Here is a 6000-nt window from a genome sequence, read left to right on the forward strand (position 1 = left end):
ATGTCTCAATGACTTTCATCTAAAACAAGTACTTCACATGTTTATCATCTGAGAGTTCATTTATTTCACAAAAATTATTTATATGATGACATAATCAGATACTCAGTAGGATGTTTAATATGAACTCCAGCCACTAATATGCAATAGCCAATGAAACAATGATCTGAAGTAAACCCTATAAAGTCACTGGATCAGACAGTAATAACTTACAATAAATTGAGATAATCAGTAATTAGTTTACAAGTTGACATTCAAAGCTAAAGCAGAATGGTCAAGGAATTTTAATAAGAAGATAGCAAGGCATGATGTTCACGCATGAAATGTCAGAATGAAACTCACCATTTAACACAATGAAAATGCAAAGGGGAAAAAACTACTCTACAATCTTGACACATGACGTGAGTTCTAAACCATCAGCTTTTGCTCTTCTGTGCTTAGTACCTTGTTAAGTTCTTTAAAATTAGTGGTGTAAGACAACTAGTCCTACATGAGCTTACATGCATGAAGAAAACAACTGAGAAGTTCCAAAGAAAAGATAGCTCTATATTAATTTTAACATTCAGTGAAATGAGCTTTATCATTCTAATTTTAATTAAGATTTTCAATGCTTGTTTGTTGCAAACAAAATGATACCATCATCCATTCAGTAAAGCAAGTTTCAAAACTCATGTTAATACATCCACTATGGAACAGAAGTAAATGAAATCAGGTCTCATGATCACAAGGTTTAAATTATCGTTTACAAGGTAGTCGATCTAAGAACAAGGTATAGCATAGATTTAATCCTACAATATAAAAGGGGTTACAGCTGAAAATTAAACTAAATATAAATAAAGTATGTTTCATTAAATTTTGTGGATCCATGTATATTTCATATTCCTGACAAGAGTATTCAGACAAAGCAGAGCAGTTGAACTAAGTGAAATGGTGCTAGATATATCCTGTAACATATACTGCCATGTGCTAGGATAAAATTAGATGAAATAAAATGCTAAGTAGAAAGAGAAACAGCTTACATTCTGTTATTAAACAACCAGGAGACAGGCTGTCTGTAGAATAGCCATGTACTATTCATTGATCTAACAGACTTCAAGGTTTGGGGTTCATAAAAGACAAGCCAGTGGATTCCATTTTAGTGGTGTGGGCAGGCAGTAGAGGAAGGGTGACAAGGTCTGATGTGGTCTAGACAGGACTCAAACACACCACTTAGTCTAGAATGGCTTTAAATTTCAGATCTTCTTTCCTCTATCTCTACATACTGGTGTTGTAAGTTTGTGTCACCACACCAAGCCAAATTCATGCTTCTTCCTTTTCTTTTTTTTTCTAACATATTCAGTAATGGCAGAAAACATTGTGAATGTAGAATGTTGAATACTTAAACAGGGTCTGTATACAACTGTTTATGAAAATTTAATAGACCAAAATAAAAAATATCCGATGAGTAAATCACATTATAGAAGCTGAAGAGATGGCTCAATAATTGCTTACTGTTCTTTCAGGAGATGTGAAGATTATGCCCAACCCCCAAGTAGAGTGTTTACAGCCCTCTGTAACTACAGATTCAGGGGTCCAATTTCTTCCTCTGGCTGTTGTGGAATCCTGAAAAAAAGTGACATATATCAAATAGACCCACACACATACCCATAAACAAAAATGAAAATAATAAAACATAAATATAAATACTAAGTTTTAGAAAATAGATCAAGTTATATAATAATTTATGAAAATAAATCAGCAAACAAATTAAGGAGCACAAAATTGTGCATATGATTTTGTGGTAGAAACCACAGCCATAAGTTATATTCTAAAATAAAATGAGAAGAAAAAGTTTATGTTAGCATATAATACACTTTCAAAAATATTGAAGACAGAAAAATATCTCTAGTCAAAACAAGATGACTATGTAATTCTAGTATAAGCTAAAAAAGTTTATAACACGGCAGACAATACACTTAATAAAGCATTAATAGTATGAAAACCTATTATATATAGTAAATTATGTGGAAAATCAAATAATTTAAATATCTCCAATTGAATATTTAAATGTATTTAATATTATAAAAGGGAACATAAAATTATATTTTATTGACCACATGGATTTTGTTATTATGAACCTAAAATTAAACATTAAAATTACAAGTTACAAAATCTATTTTCCTGTAAATTCTAGAAGAGCTCTGAGGCTACCTGAGCTTTCATTAGCAAGCATGAAAAAAACAGGCTAACAACAGAGAGCATAGCAGTAATTTTTCCTTTTAAAAATTACATTTTAAGTTTGAGATTACAGTATAATTCTATCATTTTCTCTCCCCAATTTCTTCCCTCTATACTCTCCCATATAACCATCCTCATTCTCTTTTAAATTCAAATTCCTAAATATAACCTACTCTATTTGTATGTCTCTGATATATATAATCTTTTCATAGAAGTCATCCTCATAAGTTCAACCCTCTTATATGTTCCTTTACTCACTGGTTTCAGTTCCATATTCTGCTACAGGAACCAAGTCATATTAACTATATTTCTCTTCAAATATTATATTTCTGTTTTGTAAGCATCTGGGATTTATTGCTGGTCTTGCTCAGGGTCCTGCCCTGTATCACTGAAGTCACTGAGCTGTTTCGTGGAGGAATGACCTTGAGTAGTGTGCCTCCCTGTGTCCTGATATCCACATTGCCCATTATGTCCTTCCCATTATTTTAGCAACAGAGTTTTTGATTACAATAACACACTTTAAAATAATGGAATGTCTTTGTTAAAACTAAAGTTATTAAAAATACTCAGAAGCATCAGAAGAATTAGTAGAAATTTTAACATCTTAAGTGGTTGCCTTTAAATAGATTTCAAGTGAAAGCCCAATATTATTATGACCAAAAAAATCACAAAATTAAAACTTACTTGAAATTTTATTTCATGCTAAGTTTCCACAAGTCCAACATATTTTTCACCTAAGAATACTGTCTAGTAGTAAAAACATACCTACTGCGTCGCTGAGCTCCTTTCTGCCACTCTGCGGAAAATAGGTTCTCGTCAGATTGGTAACCGTTCTGTCCTTGGTACTTTCTCCAAATACCTCAGGTTTGCTTGTCTTACTGCTAATAACAAGTAGGAAACAACTTTTACTGTCCTGTCTCACTGCCTTGCTAGTAGATTTTGGAAACTTCTCTTTTGGTGTCTGAGTGATTGTGTTAATTTTAAGAAAGACCAAATCACAACCATGAGCACTGAAGCAGTTCACATATACAACTAATTGAATTTTCTGAACAGTTCAGAGGCAGTCTCTACTGACTAGAGAAAATTAAGTAGACATACTTAAACCAGCAGACTTCACTTTAATCATTCTTCCTGATTAGTCACACCTGCATCATGTCTAGTGTATAGTTATGGCAAGAGGACATTTTACACTCATTATCAATAGCCATGTAGTATAGACAGCACACTAACCAACCAGTCTCCAGTGTTATCAATATTTACACAGCTGGCAAATTAATCTACTTTCTAATCCATAATATCAGAACAGTAAGAACAGTGGTGTTTATCCAACTTTACAAAGAACAAATAGGTGGGTGGTAGAGAGATAATAGAAAATTAGCACTTGTGCCATTTCTCTGTTATTTGCATTTAACTCCAAGATGAGAGGAAAAAACATGTTTAATTTCATTAGACTTAAAGAAGGAGGTGTTCAAACAGAAAGAAGGAGGTGAAAAGAAAGGAAGGAAGGAAGGAAGGAAGGAAGGAAGGAAGGAAGGAAGGAAGGAAGGAAGGAAGGAAGGAAGGAAGGAAGGATGGAAGAAAAGAAGGAAGGAAGGGATGGAGGAAGGAAGGAAGAATGGAAATGTTCCAACTAAACAACTGATTTGGGGACAGTGAGCAATTACTAGTTGGCAAGTGCAAATCTCTGAGCTCTGAATAAATCATTGTAAGCCCTGATTAGCCATGATCATAAAACCCACATTAATGATGAGGAACCTGTTCACCAAGCGTATGAAACTGTATACACAGCTATGCACTGATATTCAATGTTCACTTTAAACACAGTAGTCTGACAAACAGGGTCCACATATAAATTATTCTGTTATAATTCAAAGTCATCTCAGAAAATGTTGAAAAGTACCTTAAATAGATCATTATGGATCTCTTCTGTGCAAAGTCTGAAAACAGGCATCTTTTATTCCTCATGGAGTATCCCATTCAGTGGTGGCCACACTTCTGCTTGTAGCCAACTCCAGTCCACATCTGAGAGAGAGCAGTGATTCTGGAAGTTGGTCCCAAGCATGTTAGCATTGACAATCTGCTCCAGCCATTAGCATGGTCTCAGGATGCAAGAAAAACAAAGAAGCCAAAGCTCCCTTCTCTGTTGCACTCGAGTTTATAGTCACCAGACTGAAATGTCACCAGCCTGGGACACTGATTATTATACTCATGGGATTATAAGATTTCTTTCAGCATGAGTTTATGACACATTTGTACTTTTACATTTACTTGAATGTTTAGAGCACTTCTTACTACTGTAGTTAGACACATTTTAATTTTTATAAAATGAAATTCTATTTTTTTCTGAAATGTTTAATTCTGGTACTAGAGAGACTTTTAATTTTTTGTTTTTCATACTCAATATTTTTTAAAAAAAATAAGACTTTTATGTGCCCATTGGTGCTATTTTTGATATATTTTCTGGATCCTATCTGATAATAATTTTATGTGACACTGTATTTAGAAAGAAAACAGTGCTGTAAAATGGATGGAACAAAATGTGTCTCTCCTTAATTTAGACAAAATGCATGGGTACCAAGTAAACCTAATAGATAGCTTTTTAATAAGGAATCATTATGCTAATCCACATATGAAATGTGTATTCTTTGAGAAATAAAGTAGAAAAGACCCTTTCTCAAAGAAAAAAACAGTTTATCAAAGATTACACTTAAAGATATATTCTAATTTTAATGTTTTTTACTTACTATAATTATTTTTACTTTGTCTTATAACATTTGAGGAAGGCAGAAGGCAAATCTTGCCTTTTTTCTTCCATGGTCCATATTGAAATTGAATTCCCAGCAATTTTGGCAACTTGGCTTCCCAAACAATGTAGTTAAAAGCCTGGCCCAACAAAACCAGAATGGGGAAGTGGGAAGGGGTGGGTAGGAGGACAGGGGAAGAGAAGGGGGCTTACGGGACTTTCGGGGAATGGGGGGCTAGAAAAGGGGAAATCATTTGAAATGTAAATAAATTATATCGAATAAAAAAAATTAAAAAAAAAAGCCTGGCCCAAAATCAAAAGGTAGATTTTATCAAAGTTGAAGGACAACCTTTCATATCTTCAAAATATGTGAAAGTATCTTGAAATTTATTTTAAAATAGGGGATTCAGACTTGACATTGCTGCTTGAAAGAAAACTTGAAGATTGTCTTTAAATTATTTCAGAGATGAAAGAAACCAAATAGTGTGCCAAACTGTAAGGGCCTTAAGCATTGATTCATACCTTTAGTATATATTTACATTTAATGTTAAAAAGTAGAAATTATGAGAAAAATTGTGACCAGTGGAACTCAGAAACAACACCAGTATGAAAGTCTATGAAATTTAGCATAAATTGATTATTTTCCTCTAATGTAAATGCTGTATGTATGTCCTAATACAGAATAATCACCTGAAATGAATTACATCTCACAGTAGGTGAAACATGGGATCTGTAATGGTCAGCACTCAGAGATTAACAATTACTCTATACTGCTCATTTTAAAATACTAGCAACTCACAAACAGAGACTTAATAAACTCTTAGGCTTAAGCTTTTTTAAAAAATTAAATTAAATTTAATTTTTTCTTTCTAACTTTACATCCTGCTCATTGCCCACTTCTTGATCACCCCTTCCTATGAGCAGATGGGGACCCCCTAAGTAAAGCCTCACCCTGGCACTTCAACTCTTCTTTTTTTTTTATTTACTATTTTTTTATTCGATATAATTTATTTACATTTCAAATGATTTCCCCTTTTCTAGCC

This window comes from Apodemus sylvaticus, chromosome 5 (genome assembly GCF_947179515.1).
Source record: "Apodemus sylvaticus chromosome 5, mApoSyl1.1, whole genome shotgun sequence".
Lineage (NCBI taxonomy): Eukaryota > Metazoa > Chordata > Mammalia > Rodentia > Muridae > Apodemus > Apodemus sylvaticus.